Source organism: Callithrix jacchus, chromosome 12, assembly GCF_049354715.1.
Source record: "Callithrix jacchus isolate 240 chromosome 12, calJac240_pri, whole genome shotgun sequence".
Taxonomy (NCBI): domain Eukaryota; kingdom Metazoa; phylum Chordata; class Mammalia; order Primates; family Cebidae; genus Callithrix; species Callithrix jacchus.
Genome location: NC_133513.1, coordinates 67,477,811 through 67,499,008, shown reverse-complemented (window position 1 = coordinate 67,499,008; position 21,198 = coordinate 67,477,811). Strand labels below are relative to the sequence as shown.

The 21,198-nt window shown below is 40.6% G+C and overlaps 1 long non-coding RNA gene across 3 annotated transcripts in view; it reads right to left on the bottom strand.

The window, feature by feature from the left end:
- LOC118146327 (uncharacterized) overlaps positions 1 to 21,198 on the bottom strand; it is a 78,945-nt gene that overhangs the window by 34,525 nt on the left and 23,222 nt on the right. For all 3 annotated transcript variants that reach the window (XR_008475527.2, XR_013524959.1, XR_008475528.2), the window contains one exon: positions 6,596 to 6,679. This is a non-coding gene — a long non-coding RNA (uncharacterized LOC118146327). The remainder of the gene's footprint in view (positions 1 to 6,595; positions 6,680 to 21,198) is intronic.

The following is a 21,198-nucleotide window of genomic DNA, read 5'->3' as shown; positions in this document are numbered from 1 at the left end:
GAGTGGCACATCATTAAACCATGATGTTCAAGGCTAATTCCCTGAGCCTCTGCATTAACGGGGCAATATTCTGTTTGGCTTTATTCTCTTTATATTTATAGAGTACTCATTACCATAGCAACTAAGTGCTTTCCACAAAGAACTGATCAAATTATTAGGGAGAGGTGAACGGGAGAGGAGAGGACACTGCAGAGATTGAAAGGAACCCTGATTTCCCTCTGAATAACCCTTTCCTCCCTTTACCTGACAAAATGGGGATCTCATAGAACATTTATTTCATGCTTCCCCTCCCATAATCCTACCAATACCCCATCTTGCTTCTTTAGAGCACTGCTACATGTCCTATTGGGTTCATCCTTGACCAAAAAACGGTAAAACAGAAGAAGTTTGTCTTCAATCCTGATTTTGCCTTTTTGTGTCCTCTTTTTCACTTACAAATCAGATTTGCCTGGGTTTGAATTTGAGCGCTTCTACTTATTAGCGAGGTCTTCTTTGGCAGATTACTTAATCCTACTGTGTCTTGGCTTTCCCTTTTGTGAAATGGAGATACTAAGACTGCCTACCTTATAGAATTATTATATAAAAATCAGGCCTTGCATGGTGGCTCATGCCTGTAATCCCAGCACATTGGGAGGCTAAGGCAGGAGAATCACTTGAGCCCAGGAGTTCAAGACCAGCCTGGGCAACATAGCAAAACCCCATCTCTACAAAAAAATATTTTTAAATAGCTAGGTGGAATGGCATGTACCTGTAGTCCCAGCTACTCAAGAGGCTAAAGTGAGATCGACCAGGCGCAGGAGGTGAAAGATGCAGTGAGCCATGATTGTGCCACTGCACTGCAGTCTGGGCAACAGAGCAAGATACTGTCTCAAAAAAAAAAAAGAAAAAGAAAAGAAAAAGAATCAAATGAGCTGAGCTGATGAATATTAAGTGTATTAAAGAGTTCCTGATCCATAGTAAATGCTCAATAAATGTTAGCTATTATTTCAACATATCCTATTCTTATATTCCCAGTCACTAAAACATTCATGCTACCCTGTTCTTCTTGGTTCAGTGAGTGGAAAATAACTATTTCTCTAAGACAGGGTCCCTCCTACATACCACACAGAGGAATGAGGAAGGTGACCCCTATCTGACCAGACCTATTCGTCAGATCAACAAATGCCTAACCCTCTGTCACAGGAAACTCATTTTTGAAAGTAAAGCAATGTCTTTACAAGCGTTTTCTCCTGCTAGATTCAACTTTCATGAAGGCAAGGAGCATGCCTCAATCATTTGTTCCCAAATGTAGAGACAAATTCACTCTCACATCCTATTCATACTAAGGTGTAAGTGAATAACTTGTTATCCCTCTCTGAGATTATATATACAGGCATATACAGAGAGTTACAGCAAGCCTATTATTTCAGGCTCTAAGACAGGCGGTAAGTGCTAACAAGTGATCGACACATGTTCCACGCCTTCATGAAGGTTACATCCAGTGGGAGAAAATACTGGTAAAGGAAATACGTTACTCAAAGTAATTGAGTTTTAGGAGGAATGTGGTGAGGTCTTCATGAGTTCCTCAAACCAAACTAAAGAGAGGACCACCAATTCCAGCAGAGGTTAGCCCAGCCCTGGCATCGAGTCAGCTGAATTCCTCTCCTGGAGAGCTTCCTCCCTATTGTGGTGTGGCAGTACTGATCAATGCTACTGACTCATCTTTGCACAATCACCAAGAGACTACAAGGTCGGAAGCATCAACACCCAAACCCAAGAGTTAAGATTTCAGATAAGCATGCTTGAAACTTAGAAGAGGTCGTTTTAGGACAAATGAAGGCAAACATTCTTTTACACTGTGGGTAGTTAATTCATTACCTCATCTAGAACTTGTTACTGCAAGACCCTATATCAACCAAAAATAAAATTAGGTTCACAGAGGTTGAGACAAATGTATGAATAAAATGTTACGAACAGGCTCTTGAGATAAGAGAAAGAAGGCCTTCAATTCAGTAGGAATCTACCAAGGATCCTAGTACTACATTAGGCTTTGAACGTGTTCCTAACTTTCTGAAGATCTTGTTTTCTTCCATCATGTGTTCTTTGGTTCTACTCCTGAAACAAGCTGGGTTCGAGAGAGAGTTTGCTAACCACTGAGAATTTTCCTATATTCTTTTGCTCTTTATAAGCATGAATTACTGACTAGATCTTAAAATGATAAAGAGTCATTTCTCCCTCACCCAGACCTTGGAGAATCAACTACCAAAGGGCAGTGGTTCAACTCCAGAAGGATAACCGAAAGCCTAACCTATACTCTAGAAAACGAAGGGTAACCCACATCTGCTCCAGTTTTCAAGTTGTCCTGAGTTGAAATTCTTAGATTAATTAAATTCTTAAGGCTATTTTTGCTCTTGCATTTGCTCTTGGGTTCCATGGGTAGAATGGCTTTAGTTACAAGTGGAGTGGGTGGTCTCCTGGGAAGAAAGATAAGAGAGGCTCAAAAAGCCCTGTTCTCCATATTGCCTTTCTACCTCAATTGACTGATAAATGCCCCAATACTACTTACCAAGTCATAGCTTGGTAAATTTAGGTCAGTGATTTTCAAACTTTAGTGTACACCAGAATTGCCTAGAGGGCTTGTTAAACTAGATTGATGGGTCTCACCCTCCAGAGTTTCTGTTGGTTTGTGGGAGGGCCGAGGAATGTGCATTTCTCACAAGTTTCCAGGTGATGCTAACACTATTGGTCCAGAGACCACACTGTGAGAACCATTGCTCTAGGCCTAGATGCCCATTCAAAAAGCCTCTACGTGGAATAGATGACACTCAAACTGGCATCAACCTCTTAAACCCAAGAGTGAGATTAGTCCACTTATCAGTTGAGAGAAACTGCTGATTAGGATAAAATGAAAATAATGAATATATCCACAGAGCAGGTTTGGGGTACTGAGGATCTCTAATTTTGCCCATAGGAAAAGACTGAAATGAGTAATTATCTCTGAGTCCCTTTATCCTTTGCACACTGATCAACTGAGAAGAAAAAAACAAACAAACCAACAAACAAAAAAAAAAAAGAAGAAAAAAGAAAAAGAAAAAAAGGAAGATTCACGTACTTTCATAGTCAGATTATTTTTTTCTCTTTCCACAGAAGGACTTACTTGCCTTGCTCTGGAAATCCTGCCTGCTTTCTTTGGAATCTTGTACATGCTAATCAGTGGTGAGACTGGTTGGGCTGGAAGTCAGCTGTCGAGCATACTTTGCTCCTCCCATCCTCCCCAGTGCTCTTCCTTTCCTCTGTCACCCAAAGACCCACTTATGTCCTTCTCCGGTACCATTTCATCACCACAAACAAGGCACCCCCTCCTTCTACACTCCCTTGGAAATCTGCTAGGCTGCCCATCCTTCCACATGCTTTTTTTTCCCACAGAAGCAGTCATCTTTAAACCATATAACTGAAACCTTTGTTGTCAGAGGATATTTTTTCTAAGTAAATAATATAAAAGAGTAATACTGCACCAAGTTAAATATCAACATTATCCATCTTTTTAGCTGTCAAAGGTAAAAATATTGAATATATTACTTCGGTGAGCAGCAAGCACTGATAAACCATCAGATATCTCATCTTCCACGGAGTTATTTTTAGGCATTAAGTTGGCATGAATGTGCATCTTATTTCCCTAAATTTTAAAAAAGAAATTGAGGTAATAGTGTAAGCAAGTTGTGACTCCAAGCATGCTTTAACTGAAAACAGTATCTCTAGGGAATACTTTTAAAAGACCCGTTCTAAGGTTCTTCGTCCAATTACGTTTGTTTTCCAGGTTTATAAAATGCAATTGCCTTCCCACAAAAGAAAAAGAATTTACCATCTTCCCTTCCTTATGACAAAGCCCCAGCAGCAAGTCATTATCACTTTTGACTAATCAGAGGGAAACCACCTGCAGGAATACGCTCCTTTCTGTGGGCTCCCAGCAGAACCTTCCAAATGATGATTAATCACTGAATAAACGGCAGAATTGACAACAGCATAATGACAAAGAGAAAGCAGAGAAGAGGCCTGAACCGTGGGTGCCTGTGGCCCAGCCCCAGTGGGTGGAAGGGCCAAAGAAGATGGATGGCCCTGTAAGTGCCGGACACTTGAGTATCTTGTCTTTTATAAGTGGGGGTGGGGGGGGCACTTTTGCTAAATTCAACAAATAAGGCAGCACGCATCAAATGGGCATGCTTCCTATGGCTGTCAGAAGCAAGGAGAAATGTCTTAAAAGTTAAATAATGAGTTTAAATTTGCATCCTAAACTGAGATGATCACAGAAATAAGAGATACTACAAATGACAGCCTAATCCATTATCGCAGAAGGCATTCAGAAGGTTTTACCGGTTACAGCTTCAGATTACCCTGTGTCCCTACTAATTTGAAAAAAAGATGGATCACTAAGTTCAAACAGGGCTCAGAAGAGTCAATTATACTAAGCAGTGATATCAAAAGCTCATATTTTCTACACTAAGGAATAAAACATGTTATGCCTAATAACAAACAGAAATGAGGCATAATACCCACTCTCAGTTGACCAAGTCATTAGCAATAGGAATATTTCTCTAATTTTTCAATATTTCTTTTCAGTATATATACTCCGTGCCCTAAGGAATCCTCCTAGCCAACGTTTATTAACACACACACACAAATTTTGTGGCAAACGAAATACTGGTTTGCAGTCCACTGAAAGCCCTTCAGATACCATGCGTTACCAGGCCTTCATGCTCCAGCAAAAAGAGCAGTTAGTGATAAGAACCATCATCTCCCAGGCATCATGAGTACCATCATCTCCTTCACCATGATCATATTCAACACCACCTCCTCACCTTTATTATTTTTTACCCCCTGTAAAACAAAGAGAGCTTCCAATTCACAGAGGTCAAAGAATTCCATGCATATTTTCCCATTAATCCTAACTTAAACAGATTCACGTGGCCAGTGTGCTTTCTCTAGACACTTTTTTTTTTTGGAGACAGGGTCTCACTCTGTCACCCAGGCTGGAGTGCAGTGGCACACTCATGGCTCACTGCAGCCTCAACCTCCTGGACTCGAATGATCCTCCCACCTCAGCCTCCTGTGTAGCTGAGACTACAGATGCACGCCAACACATCTGGCTAATTTTTGGATATTTTGTAGAGACTGGTGTTTGCCATGTTGCTCAAACTGGTCTAACTCCTGGGTTCAAGCAATCCACCTGCCTCGGACTCCCAAAGTGCTAGGATTACAAGCATGAGCCACCACGCCTGGCCTCTAGACACTCTTTTGATATTTCTTCATTCCACCTCATCACATGAGCCACTCTTCATGTTAATTTATATCAACAGAAAGCCTTTACCCAAGATACTGCCATGCCTGCCTAGCCAACACCACCCTGCACCAACACACAGTGTCCGTATTCCCTCCTTCTGTGTTTCCCCTTCAACAGGCTGGCTCTCCCTCTTCATTGTGTGACTATGACATCAAATATTAACATGTCCCAATACCATTAGGTATATTTTTTCTATATTATGTCTTTTTCTCAACCTTGCCTAGAACAATGTTTACACATTGTAGGTGGATAAATTGCTTTATTTCCTGTTTTTCTAGACTTAACCAACATGAGGTCCTATACTTGAGATCTTTGAACTCCTTCCCAAGGGGAGTTCTTGCACATATGTAGTAGCAATGAGACCTGAAGGGAGCAATTGAAACAGTAGAGGAATCTGGGAACCCATGATTATAAATGGATCTTGAAGTAGTCAATGAATAACTCTTTTCTAAGCACTTACAGTATGGCTACACTGCGAACTGATTTTTCCAACCAAAATTCCATTTCTAGCATCCTCCAATTAATTTAGAAAGCTTAATCTCATATTCAAAACAAGTTTCATACTCAGATTCTCTGGCCTGGTTTTCAAGCCTCTACCCAAGATACTGCCATGCCTGCTTAGCCAACTCCACCCCACACCAACACACACGGTCCATGTTCCCTCCTTCTGCCTTTCACCTTCAACAGGCTGGCTCTCCCTCTTCATTTTCATTTATGCTTTCTCATCCTCCTTGCACCCCACCACTCTTCTTTGGGGCTCCCTTTCTTCTAAGATCTTACAACTTACATCAGATACTTGAAGACGCTATAACCAACCGCAGCCATTGTCAGAGGGCATGAACTTTGGGGTTATCAAACCATCCCAAAATCTCCATTTAATTCCTACGTGACCTTGAATACGTTGCTTAAACTCTCAAAGACCATTTCTACATCTTTGGAATGGGGGTGGGGATATGCACCTTAGGGCATGATTGAAATTAAAATAATGTGTAAGAAATGCCTGGCCCAGATACTGTACAATTAGTTGTTATTAATATCACTGTCAGGGTTATGAATATTTTGAGTGGCAAATGCATGGGTCTGGAACAAGAAGTACCAGTTCTCTTTAACAGGCATTTCTTGTACAATCATTAAAACCATGTGTCCTATATCGTGGGCAATGTTTATAGAAACAAATCGAATACCAGTTTCTGCTGCCTTCCCTACCTCTGCCTGTCCCCAAGTTTCATCTTCTTTTTGGGGCTTCAACGTTCCAGTGGCCCTGCTTTGGACAGTTACCTGTAGCCCAGAAGCTGCTCCTCCCATGGTCCGGTAGTGCCTGCAGCTGCCTCACCAGTGATGCACCTACAAGCTTGGACACCCCTATGAGGAGAGAGAGGACATGTGTGCTTACATTGTATTGGCTTCCAGGTCAGGGATGCAAATGAACAGCAGGATAATGTGCTCCCTAAAGCAAGAGACCGATGGACTGCTCCCATCTACTGGTAAACAATTTGGTTGTTTTTTAAAAATTCACTGCACAAACATTTTGACATTAATAGCAAAAATCAATTACTGTAAAGACTTGTTTGTTTAAACCACCTATAATCCCATCACTGTAACCTATTATGTTTTCATTTGTCTAGATGTTCCCAGTCCATATGCAGATGTACTATTACATCGTTGAATCACAGCAGTCATATCGTTTTGCGTTCTGGCTTTTTTCTCTTTTCTCTTTTTCCTCTTTTAGACAGAATCTCACTCTGTTGCCCAGGCTCCTATGCCTCCTGGGTTCAAGTGATTCTCCTGCCTCAGCCTCCCAAGTAGCTGGGATTACAGGTGCCCACCACCATTCCTGGCTAATAGCATATGCATCTCCATGTTGCTACACTTTATTGTTTTAAAGACTACCAACAGCTTTCTGATAAGGCAAAAAAAATGGGAATACCAAAATGCTGACCTTACTTCTTGAGGTATCCTCCCATGATCCCTCTCCCTCATCATAAAGTCTTTTCATGGGGCTCTTCCTTCTTTCACTTATTAAGAACCTTGGACAGGTGAAATGTATAAAATTCAAAACAATGCCCATGCATGGTTCCAAAGCACTTGAGCTTTAGGATAGATCAAAATCACTGGGAAGGGTGTTAAAAAGTATAGACTCTGAAATTGGATTCTGCCACTTACTAGCCTTGTGACTTTGAACAAGTTATTATCCTCTCTGTGCCTGGTTCTATTCTGTAAAATGGGGTAATAGCATTCCCCTTGAAGAGCTGTTATGGGGATTAAATGAAAGAACACACACAGAATATTAAATAAAATTTTGTTGAAAGCTTTGTTGTTTTTCTCATTCTTACTATTATTACTTTGTGCAACAGCAATCTTTAAGGCACTCTGGGGACCATGTTTTTGCTTCTTCTGCTAACTTTGAACTGGATGAGAGAAAATATTGTTTCATTCATTTCTAAAATCCCAGCACAAACCGTTGGGCCTAATGCATAATAGGGGTTCTGTAAATATTTACTCAAAATTGATTGAAAATTAAACAGACACACAGAGAGAGAAAATACACATGCACATGATTCAAAGTTTAATTCAGTAAAATGAAAGCTTTGGTTTTCTTATGCTATCTTTTTTTTTTTAATTATTTTATCTTTCCTTTCTAAAAAAAAAAAAATCCCTACTTCTCATATCTACCTGGCAGGCATGTCAAATACTAGACATTGCTCATTAATGAGCAGCAGAAACTAAATGGGTTTAGTTATCCTAATCCAGGTTAGAATAATGACATTTATCCTAATCTGGAGTTCCAGCTCCTCTTCTTTCCTCCTCCCACATATTGACACAACCCCAAAAGGAAATCTGAGAAAGCTCCTGTGCAACACAGGTGTGAATTTGCCCAAGAAACTTAAATATAACGTGTCCCCAGTGAGCTCCTCTGTGATGGAGAGACTGGAGGTTTAAACGCGACAAAAGGCACAATCTCCCTGAAGGCAACTAAAGGCAATAGGTTCTTCCAGCCACATAGATGTGAATTTGTTAGGGGAAAACACCATAAAAATTATGGAGTCATTAGATAAATAATAATAAAGTAAAGGAAAATTAAATATAAAATGCTGGAAAGTAAAAGAATAATATGAGGTGGTTTTAATTGGATGAATTTGGGGAAGGAGTCTAAGTTCTGCACAGATTTCATATTCTAAGCTTCCTAGTTTGGGTATCTTTTTGTTTTGGGTTTTTTTTTCTTCCTAGCAATTATATTTTTTTCAATGATCTTTGTTACACTGAATTAAAAACTACAAAAAAATAATAAATTAATTTGTTGAATAAAAAAAGCAAAATAAAACAGAAAAAGACACTTAATTCTAAAGACTTTTCTGGGGTGGGGGGCCTTTGTCCCTTATCCTTCTGCGTTTTTTCACTTTGGGATTTTATATCCAGGTACACACAAAACATGACAATTTTATAAACAAATGAAATGCATCCTTTCTTTCTAAACCAAGTGAGTTCAAATGTGTAAATGGTGCTTTTAACAAACATAACATCAATAACTATTTTTAATAATGTCTTCCTTCTCTTTTCTCCCTGTCTTCAAAAAACAGATTTCTTTTCCCACTGCAATTTAAAATTGTAACTGAATTTCATATCCTGGAAGAAGAAGGTTCAGCACATGGAGTTCTGCATCACTTGTTAGGTATTTGGATTTGGTCCTCCGCTCAATATTTGCTCAATAAAATTTGTTACATTTGCGTGTTCGGTGAAAGAGGGAAAAATGTTCCTCCTGAGTCCCCACTACCGTGTTTGGAGGTCCAAAGCTCTCTTGGCAAAGCAAGGTCCTGACCCCAGGCTGCGTGTGTGCAACCCAAGAGCAGCCTGGGCTTCTCCCACAGGGCCCACACCTCCAGAATGTTCTTCCCCTCCTGATCGGACACAGGCTGAAATCTGTGATGCTGTCTGTTCAGTCAGGCATTTTCCTGAGGCCTGTGGGTGGACTGGGATCAGAGATTAAAGTGGTGGCAAGTCTTTATTTATCATGACGATTTATGACGACTGCAGAGCAGTCTATCCAAGTCATCTATTTATAGGGACGGGAGATGCTCTTGTAACAGCAGAGAAAATCATTAGCATCTGATTTCCCCTCTTGACTACCTATCTACAGTGGTGGTGCTCACTTTGACCCAATCAGGACACAGTAATGATTTCCTGGCCTAAGGGATGAAATGTGACGTGGCTCACCTCCCAGGGCAGCCTGGATGCACAGAGACAGCATGGTCCAGTGACCTAAGCAATGAGCTGGAAATTCCAGACTAATTATGCCCTTTCCATCATTGGACTTGCTGGGTGATGCCAGGTGAAGCACCTACCTTCTCTGGACCTCTGCCTTGGCTTGTTTGCTACAAGCTGAAAGTTGTTACTGCAAGATCGCAGGTAACTAACAACCTTCTTGAACCTTGGCTTCCTCATCTATAAAACAAGACTGACTTTAACGAGTGTCTTCATTGCCTCAGAGGGTCACTGTGAGGCTAAAACGCACATAAAAACTCCAGTAATTCGTAGAGTGCTGAACAAATTGGTTCTTCTTCATGCCATTATTGGTATGAGAGTAAAGCTGGGACTCAACTGTAGGTCTGCTGACCCCGGTTCCAGAATCCAAGAAAAGCCAAGTGGGCTAAAAGGCTAATCCTCCTTTCTTTTCATGAAGAGCCAACAAATCTTGGACCCAATGGACTGTGGTTTCATGACACAGACATTTCTGCAAGGGTTCAAGCATGTCCAAGTGTTGGCTAAATCCAGAAAAATCACTAAGCCAGCACCCTTTAGGGGCATTTTGTCAGGTTCTTAGGAAACCAAGAAAATGTGGTGCAATATTTTTATTTGCAGCAAATGTCAAAGTTAGTTACACTTCTCTTTTAAGTTCTCAAATGTATAGAAAGTTTCTGCTTAAGGATTAGACACAGAATGGCAAGCTGGCTTCCCTCCACCCTGAATCCCACTTGGTCCTCCCTCATTATATCCCTAGTTAATTCTTCAGTAATTTGGAAGCTATGGTCTTTGCAAATGTCACAGTTTCACCATAGTGTATTTACTTCTCGGTGGATTAGCATGAATGTGTCAATTGTATTGGATTGCCAATTTTGTGGGAGTGATTTGAAAGCCTGCAGAATAAACTGTTATTTAACTTGGGGAAATGGGAAGAAAAAAATGGCAGCATTTTATGTGTTTCTCCCTTTGGTTCATATTTGCATGAAATCTTCACAACACAAGGCAGCTGGAATCCCAAGTATAATGATAACATTGGTGGGGAGAGGTTTGGACCTGGATGGAAGGTGAGGCTTGTGTAGGAGGCAATTTTTCCATGTAGATGTAACGCATAATAAATATTTATTAGTAGAAATTATATACGAAGATTAGGGGAAAAATAGGCTTGTTTTTGAAGGAAGTGTTCACAGTGTAAGCCAAAAGTATTCAGCTAACTTGGTTTCCATGTGAAGACAGTTCCTATTGTATCCCCTTGCGAAGAACATTTATGATTCAGTAGAACATTTGCTTGTCATTCATTTTCCAAAAGAACCTCTCATTTTTGGGAATAATGCAATTATATTGTTTATGCAAATCAGCCAACTCCAAACTGACAAAATAAATTGCTCTCTGTTTTTTTTCCGAAATCATCAGAATCAGGGGCAGGACAATTAATGAGGTCAATATGAAGAGTGCTGAGCTTTCTCACACAGGCCCTACTGATGATGAATGAACATCCTAGTCACATCATTGGATTAACAAGCCTAGGGAGTTGCTACTTTCTCCTCCTTGGCTCTTGTATCTCTTTTCCATCTTGTTCTTTTGCCCTCTTTTATCTTCCGTACATAAAACTAATGATCTCCACTATGATCATGAGGGCATTTTATGTGAAAGTCTCCTACAGTGTGCACTGCAGAGACACAAAAACACCAGAATGGCAGCCACTGTTACCATGCTGTACATCAGAGGAATTTTGGCCACAGTCTATTGGTGGAGGCTGGATTCCAATCAGTCACCCCAGAGAGCAAGATATCACTGCTGGCTAAGGCAAGGAGTTCAGAGGTCTCGATTAAGCAGAATCTAAATTACAAGAATGTCCAATTATTGTTGTTTGCCTCCATTTTTTTTTTTTTTTTTTTTTGAGACATAGTGTTGTTCCGTCACCAGGCGCCAGGCTGGAGTGCAGTGGCGTGATCTCGACTCACTGCAACCTCCACCTCCCGGGTTCAAGCAATTCTCCTGCCCCAGCCTCCCGAGTAGCTGGGACTACAGGCACGCGCCACCATGCCCAGCTGATTTTTGTATTTTTAGTAGAGACAGGGTTTCACCATGTTGACCAGAATGGTCTCGATCTCTTGACCTCGTGATCTGCCCACCTCGGCCTCCCAAAGTGCTGGGATTACAGGCATGAGCCACCGCACCCGACCGCCTCCTTTTTTTTAAAGCAAGAAAATGGAAAACTACCATAAAAGTGTGCCAGAGTAAAAGAAGTACTGGGTTAGGAAACTAGAAATGTGGTTTGTAGTCCTCAAGACTGCTTCTAGAAGTTCAGAGAGAGTGTGAGCACATCACTTATCTCTCGGCTCCTCAGTTTTCAAATCTGAAAATAAGCTAATTTGATTAGAACCATATATTTTTTCAGCTTTTTTTTTTTTTTTGAGATAGAGTTTCTCTCTTGTTACCCAGGCTGGAGTGCAATGGCGCAATCTCGGCTCACTGCAACCTCCGCCTCCTGGGTTCAGGCAATTCTCCTGCCTCAGCCTCCTGAGTAGCTGGGATTACAGGCACACACCACCATGCCCAGCTAATTTTTTGTATTTTTAGTAGAGACGGGGTTTCACCATGTTGACCAGGATCGTCTCGATCTCTTGACCTCGTGATCCACCCGCTTTGGCCTCCCAAAGTGCTGGGATTACAGGCTTGAGCCACCGCACCCGGCCCTTTTTCAGCTTTTAACATCTATGTTCTGTTTTCACAATGCCTTCTTTTTATTAACTATTTTTCTTATTACATAAGCAATATATCTTCATTATTTAGTTATAACAAATAAGCAACAAAGAACAAAATTAAAATCACCTGCTGTTTTACTACCCTGAGATAACTGGGCTTACAAATAAATATATATTTATTTGTAAATATATCAAAATAAGGCTATGCCAAATATCCTGAAGTAAATTAAACATTGATTTATTTTTTTTCAAAAAGGTAACACCAAATTTCTTGCTTATTGCCAAAGCACATGAGGCCAATTCTCTTTCATTCTCTTCAGCTATTGTGGCAGGCCTGCATAAGAATTAATAATGTGATGCTACTGTCCCTCGCCATCAAAAAGAAAGGAGCACTCAAAGGCGCCATAAAGATCCCTTGAAACTGCCTTCTAAATATTTTACAAATGAGAAACTTGAGGCCAAGAGTCAAGTGACAAGCCAAACATCGTCAAGTCACTGGATGGCAGGACTAGGACAAAGATCTCCCACTCCTGTTTTGAAACTGTTTGGTACTCCTTCGTTGTTCCTAGAGAATTTTTTTTTACCTTAAACAAACTGTTGAATTTTTTTTTTTCCTTCTGATTGAACTTTGGTTAACAGGAAAATTTGATTTAACCAACTTTCCTGGTTAATGGAGGCCTCACCCTACCACACTCCAACCTCACACCCTGTCACTGGCAGGCTCCAGGAAGAGCTGCCTTGAATGGCAGGGATGAGTCGTGGGCCATAAATGGTACTTAGCAGAAAAGTAAGAAAAAGCATTATTGCCTCATTAATATCACTTCACTATGATATTAGCCATGCAATAGAATCTTTTTTTTTTTTTTGAGACAGAGTCTCTCTCTGTTGCCCAGGCTAGAGTGCAATGGCATAATCTCTGCTCACTGCAACCTTTGCCTCCCCAGTTCAAGAAATTCTCCTGCTTCAGCTGCCTGAATAACTTGGATTACAGGCATGTACCATCACACCCAGCTAGTGTTTGTATTTTAAGTAGAGATGGAGTTTCGCCATCTTGGCCTGGCTGGTCTTGGAACTCCTTGTCTCAATGCCTCAGCCTCCCAAAGTGCTGGGATTACAGGCGTGAGCCACCACACCTGGCCTCAAGTGTTAGAATCTAATTTTCCCTTAATTTATTGAGTTTCTTGACATAGTGCGCCAAATGAAGATCATAGTTTGCAACAGATACTCCCAATAGATACTCCCTAAAGGTATGTGTAGATAGATTTTCCAATGCATACCTTTAAAAAAGGGATGCCAGGAAACAATGTCAGCTACTTAATAAATATTTGTTGACTTATTGAGCTTGCGCCAATCAAAGACACTGCTTTTCTTGGTGTTCTTGTTTACCATGAGATGGGGAAACAGCAGCAGCCCACGCCTATCTCACGGAGAGGCCAAGAGAGTGAAAGAAACAATGGAGATCAGATCCTTTGAAGAAAAGCACTAGGTGTATTCAGAGCTCATTCATATTTATCACCCAGCGTGAGTACCTGGTCCCTAAGTAAGGCCTTCTTGGCCATTGAGAACTATCAGGCTTAGTCTCAGTCTAAAAATGGCCTCATTCCTCAGATCACTCCATCTAACATTTAAAATGCCTCACCACAATTCCTCACCCACTTTGCTTTCCTGAGGTCAAATCTGGTCCTGGTCAAGGTTATTTCAAGGGCATCTAGTCTAGTTGTCTGTTGTTTTCTTTTCCTGTTTTCCTGGCTTCAACTCATCTGAAGGATACAGCACAATCTCAAAGACAAGGTGGAACATGCTTTCTTGTCTTGAATACAACCTTCTGGATGGTTCTGTTAAACCCATCTCACTCCTAGTGAGTCTCGTTGATTCCAGTTCAGTAGAAGAAATTGTGAGCCAGAGACTGGAGATGGTATGTCCAGGGTTTCATCACTAGCTGGAGGAGGAGAAGCAAAAATCTCTTTCAAATTTTAACTTTTTATGATCCTTTTTTTTTCACTAGGTTCCAATGCGGTCAATCCTGACATCATTTCATTTTATTTCAGGGTATATCTTAGCATCTCCCTAAAGAATCAAGTAGATCACTTTGCAAATTGTTGGTGCATAGTAAATAGATGAATGAATAAGTGACTCCCAAAATTGTTTTTCTCTTGCTACTCTTTACTCAGTTTTTACCACTTATCTGGACCCAAGTCTATTTTCAGTGGTTCTCAAACTAGAACATGCATCAGATTCACTTGGAAAGTTTGTGAGACAGATTGCTGGGCCCCACTCTCAGAGTATCTTAATTACTAAGTCTGGGGTGTGGCCAATAATTTGCATTTCTAACAAGTTCCCAGGAGATACGGATAGTTCAGGTCCAGAAACTACACTTTGAGAACCAATGATCTATCTTACCCGAAGATTGCATGGGATCTCAGCTTTTTTAAAAGGCTCATTTTCAGTCAATTAAAGATTCTTTGTTCACTCACCACTTTTCTCAGGCATATTCGCAATCAGTGCACTGAGTGGCTTTCCAATTATCTTAAGCAACACTATCCATGTAATCTGCAACACTTGTATATATCTTTATTTACATCTATCTTTATATTAATCTTTCTATTAAGGATTGTCTTGGATGGGCGCAATGGCTCAAGCCTGTAATCCCAGCACTTTGGGAGGCTGAGGCGGGCGGATCCCAAGGTCAAGAGATTGAAACCATTCTGGCCAACACGGTGAAACCCCGTCTCTACTAAAAAGTACAGGAAAAAATTAGCTGGGCATGGTGGTGTGCGCCTGTAGTCCCAGCTACTCGGGGGGCTGAGGCAGGAGAATTACTTGAATCCAGGGGGCGGAGGTTTCAGTGAGCCAAGATCATGCCAGTGTGCTCTAGCCTGGCACCTGGCAACAAAGCAAGACTCTGTCTCAAAAAATAGAGGATTGTCTTATCTAGAATATTTTTCCTTATTTATACTATTATTCTCTGGCTATACATACAAACAATGCTTATTAGCATATGCCCATGTCTTAGTCCTCCCTAAAAGAAATTAGCACCTGCACTGGGTTTTGCTAACCACTATTGTCCAATATAATATTTGTTATAAAGAATTATAAACATTTAGAATTGCAATAGACCACAAATATATGTATAATCACCAACACATTTTATCAATGGAGAAATTGACACACATAAAGCTGTGACTTTTGCAAGACTTCACAGGTCAATGGTAGCACAGCCAAGATTAGAATCCAGCTCCCCTCTTTCCATATTTTTTAAGCCTACCATAATGTCTCTTGGGCATTATGAGGCTATAATTGTGTGTGGTGCTATTGAAATGCGTAATTTACTATTTTTTTTCAAGCCTACCTCTATCCATAGAAGTTTTCCTCTGATAATTAATTATACAAAGATCTAGCTTTTAAAAAGAAAATGCGTTTGCAATAGACGCTTCCTATTACCGTAAAGAGCCCCATGTTCTCAGGCACAGTGCTAAGAACTATATGTGAATATTCTCCTTTCATCCTTGAGTGAACCCTGGAGGTGGCTATGATCCCCAGTTTTCAGATGTAAAAATTGAGACACAGGAAGTTGTTTGCTCACACTACTAGGATTAGAACTTCTGACTATCATTTCTTTTCTGAATTCCCACTAGACAGCGAGCTTCATGAGGGCAAGGATTGCGTGCACCTTAATTACTATCTCCCACTATGCATAGCTCATGGAAGGAGCTCAATAAATATATGTTGAATGAATGAATGAATGAAAATCCCTTTCAATATTCTTGGCCTTACCAACTGCTTCTACACTCCTTATTTCTACCATGGAGTATCCTTTAATAATAAAAACTGACAATTTTCCTGGCATCATGAGGAAACATGTTTTCTTATGCAGCAAAATCTATAGTTTATTGTTTTTGCCTTGACATTTGTATACCACCAAATGTTTCCAATGCTTTTAGCATGATTGGGCCCCTATAGAAGGCTTTGCTTGCAAAGTGCTTTGTAGTTATTCAGAATGCATTGTCCTAGTGGTAAATGTGACTCATCATCTCATCATTCCCACTCAACAGAGGGGAAACACACAACTCAGTCACGTCCTCACGTCCGAGGTCAAAGTCAAGTGAATGGAGGAGTGAGGCATGAAACGAGTGACCCTCACCCCAAATCTAGTCAGTTATGCCTCCAGCTCCTGGTCTCTTCCAAGATTTCTACACAGTTCCAAGCTCTCCTGCCTTTGCCAGATGTTTATCACATCTTTCAAGTGGAAGCAAGTTCTTTCAATTAAGCTCACCAGGGGAAACCCACTCTACTTCTCTGAAAGAGGAACGGCTGAACCAGTTCGCCTAAAATAAGAACTGACGTGATTCTTTGTCTGAATTCTGAAGCTGTTCTGACAGCATTTTCTAGTTGGCTAAGATCCCACCAGTAATGAACTGGAATATAAAAACAAAGGCTGTTCTCATGTTGTTTCCCAACCAAAGAGAGCTGTCTAGGCACTGGGTGAGTACTGAAATATCGGGATGTTTATCTGAGTCTTGAGCCTGACTTTTCCCTACCTAAATACTCCATCAAGTTCCCACCAGTAGGCACACAAAAAGACTATGTTTCCATGTTTCTACAAGAGTCCCAGACGAGAAGCCAATTTCTACAGTCATTTAACAATTCTCCCCCAATATCTCCAGATTTTTTTTTCTCTTGAGGAAATAAATGAGCAGCTGAAAATAAAATTGATTTTTAAGTTGCACTTAGGATATAATTGAAGTGCTATGACTTGTCTTTATTCCCAATTTCATAATCCAATTTTCAAGTCTATACCAGCATTTTAATGGTGCCACATTTGTGTGGTTTCTTTGAAATTTTCATAATCTCATTAATTAAGGAATTGAAGAACATAAAAGGTGAGAGTGAAAAGGCCATGCAAGAACAAAAGCATAGTTCAAGACCTGAATACTAATTAGATTTACCATCAACGTATTCTTTCCAGAGTGAAAAATCACTCCACAACAGCTACTGTGGATCTCATCTGAGAAGCAACTAATAAAAGTCATTGCAACAGTCTTTCCAGGTTTCCCAGAATTTGACACAGCAAACCTCAAACCCCAAAGTATTTCTCTGGAGAGGTTCTCAGGTTAAACTGGGAACCACAAATTATTAGAGCACGCTAACTGGTAGACAGTAGCTGCTCTGGCAAATTCACTGCAAGGGCATTCCTTGGCACACTGATGTGTTGGTTCCCACAACAGAGAGGCCGGAGGAAGAATCTCCACTCCCACATCGGTGTCTTACCTGAACTTTCTTCCCTAGCCCCTACTTACAAAACAGAAAAGAATCTTAAAGTTCTAGCCCTGATCGCTTCAGATTGGTTTGGGAGCTACAATCAAATTAAACATATAATGGGGTAGGAAGAGGATTTAGGCTAATATTTTATATTTTATGCTTCCCTAGTTTAGCTAGATTTTTTTTTTCTTTGCTTTTTAAATCAGGGACAGAGCTTAAGCTAGGCCAGGGCTTGAAAACACAGATATTTGCAGGAGATAAGCATATAACATCAACACATATAGCAGGCTGGGTGTGAGAAGCACACATCCCACTCAGTCTAGCTTTATTTTCCCACTTTTAATGAAGACATGAATGTAAGAAATAGATTTTTACCTTAACTCTACTACACAAAAATAACATTCCAAATTCAGTGGTGAGTGGCAAATGACACTAGGCCTTAATGTGGGCAGTAGGAAGTGGCAGGGACTGTGGGAAACAGGAGAGCAATAAGCCCATCTAAAGGTTGTAGCCACTGCACACCTCCAGCAGATTGCTGACATGCTGGAATTCAGGACCCAGGGTCCTGTCTGATGTTTCAAGAGAAGCCAGAAATGTGTGTATGTCCATGTCGGCAACTTATTTTTGGTTTTGTTGTTGTTGTTGCTGTTTGCTGTTTTAAGCAACATAGTTCCAATGAACACTATGGAGAACAAAAAACAAACAAATAAAAATGAAACATAAAACTTGTGTGCAACCTCTGCTTTCAGGTCCTGAGAGGGTAGTTTGGTTTCTTGGCTTTTATTTCCCATCTCTTTCTCCCACCCCCTAGCCCCCAGCCCTCAGCCTTTACCTGTCACCCTCCGCTCCCAGCCCTTCCTTTTGGCTAAATCTAAATTCAGCACACAACTTTAGACTCAGTAAAACTAGAATTTGTTTTCTTACAGCACACTTCTACTAAAAAAAAAATAAAGTATGTCCTAGTAGGGAGTCTATCCCAGATTGAGTTGAATCCCAGACATACAAATACAAATCAACCAGACAATGAAACAATATTTCAAAGCAGTAATACTGAAACTTCAACTCCACGGATCATCCAACATTAGGCATAGAAATCTTCACCATGAAGCCTGTTTCAGTCCACTCATTTTCCATCTGAAGGAATTGAGGCCCAAAGAGATTCAATGTTTGGGGTGATTAGGAAACTAGCCACCTAATCAGGAAAGTGGATCCAAGATCCAAGTCTCTAGTTTTCATATTTAATGTGGCTTTTATTATTAGCTATTCTGACAACACTATCATTTAATTAGAGAATATATTCACCAAGCTAAAATGTTTAAAAAGAAGCGTATCCTTTGTCAGTCATACGCATACATTTTGGAATCTATTCTTGGATGGCATATCACAATAGCAACTTAGCTCCAGAGACAACAAACTGCTACATTATCATCATTACTATATTATTATTATTATTATATTCCATTCACTAAGCATTGAATCCCAGCTTCCTATCTAACCATATTGCTTCTTGCTCTGTGATTGGCAGGGTCTACTGTGCTACGCAGAGGAGTGGTATACAAATCAGCATAAGCATATCATGACTCACAACTGAATACATTTTTCCCCTGAAATTACTCAATCAGAAGATGATAGTATCTCACCAAAAAATACACAATTATATAATTGTGAATGGAAAGGCAGACTGTAAGCAGAAGGCTAAGTAGTCTCTTGTAGTTACCATTTCTAGCTCTCAAAATCTGGGGTAGATTTGCTCCCAAGTGTCTGAGCCTGTGACCAAGGGGTTCTACCCGCCAAATCCTATCGAGTGAGAGCATGCTGGTGTAGAAAGAGCAGTGGGCCCTGAGCAAGGAAAGAGCAGTGGCAATGAATACACCTACTCTGGGATTCAGTTTTCTCCTCTGTGAAGTGACGGGATTACACGAGGTGACTATGAGAGTCTCCTTCAAGTTTCAGCATCCTCAGCTTCTCTTACCACAGCTAGTGGTAACTGACTTGAGGCTTTCTAATGAAAACACACACACACGGCCACACACATACTGACATCTTTAAGGATTGACACATTGTATAGGGTGCATTGCTTAAGTGGTCAAGAATATAATCTTTGTTGGGCACAGTGGTTCATGCCTGTAATCCCGGCACTTTGGGAGGCCAAGGTGGGCAGATCATTTGAGTCCAGGAGTTCGAGACCAGCCCGGGCAATGTGGCAAAACTCTGTCTCTACTAAAAATACAAAAAATTAACCAGGCATGATGATGCATGCCTGTAATTCCAGCTCCCTGGGAGGCTGAGGTGGCAGAATCACCTGATCCTAGCAGATTGAGGCTGCAGTGAGCTGTGATCAAACCACTGCACTCCAACCTGAGCAACAGAGTGAGACCCTGTCTCAAAAAAAAAAAAAAAAAGATAAAAAAATTAATATATTGCCAGGCGCAGTGGCTCACACCTATAATCCCAGTACTTTGGGAGGCCAAGGAGGGCAGATCACAGGGTCAAGAGATCGAGACCATCCTGGCCGACATGGTGAAACCCCGTTTCTATTAAAATACAAAAATTAGCTGGGCGTGGTGGCACTTGCCTGTGGTCCCAGCTACTCGGGAGGCTGAGGTGGAAGAATCGCTTGAACCCAGGAGGCGGAGGTTGCAGTGAGCCGAGATTGCGCCACTGCACACCAGCCGGGCGACAGAGCAAGACTCTGTCTCAAAACGGAAAAAAAAAAGTAACAAAAGAAAGAAACAAAAAAAAAAGAAAAAAATTAATATATTTTGTTCTGCATAAAATAATTATATTTGTATTGTTGTTGCCGGCGTTATTGCTGCTACTGCTATTGTATGCTTAGATACATTTTGATATTGTCTTTATATTTCCAGATATTTGTTTATAAAATTTTTGCAGTTATCTGCCTTTATATTTTGATAACTTGGGATAAAAGCACCCACAAATCTCAGATTTTCTCTTTAACTTTAATCTTGTAGGAGGCAGAGAAGCAAATGAGAAGGAAACACGTGCAATTTCTTGGTTTTTGTCTCAACAAGAAAATCTTTTACTTTTTTTTTTAACAGCTTAGACTTTTTTTTCAAAACAAACAGGAAAGAGAGGAAATCATAGGCAGAGATACTAAAAGGTCTACACGCTGCATTTCCACATCTTGTGATGCTTCTTTAACAATGAGTTGAAGATTGATGCCTTTTGGGGTAATGAAGCATGGAACTACCTTTAAGACATACAGTTCCTTTTCAGTTCCTTCTCTGCATGGGCCAGGATATTGGAAAAAATCAGCAGATTTCCACGTGTTAATGTTCAACCAGGTACAGTAATGGGTATAAAGCACAGAGGGCAAGACAGATCCGTTTGACACGTCCACCACTCCAGCCTATTGAAGAAGGCGTGTACTTGCCTTGTACATTGCCTTGTCTAATTAGCTGCTGAGCTGTTCCCTGGCTCCCTGCTCCTAACTGAGACTTAGCGGGAAAACTGTCACCAGGCATGATGAAGTGGCGCTTGATTGTGCTACAAGATGTCCTGTGGATGCAGTCCAGACTGTTTCGACTAATCATCAACTTTGCAGATTCCAACACCAGGGCTTGTCTGCCAGGGCAAGGGCTTTGCAAAAGTCAGAGTAAATGATCTGTGGCTGCAGAAAGAATATAAGGAATTGCTTTGTTTATATATTTTTTAAAG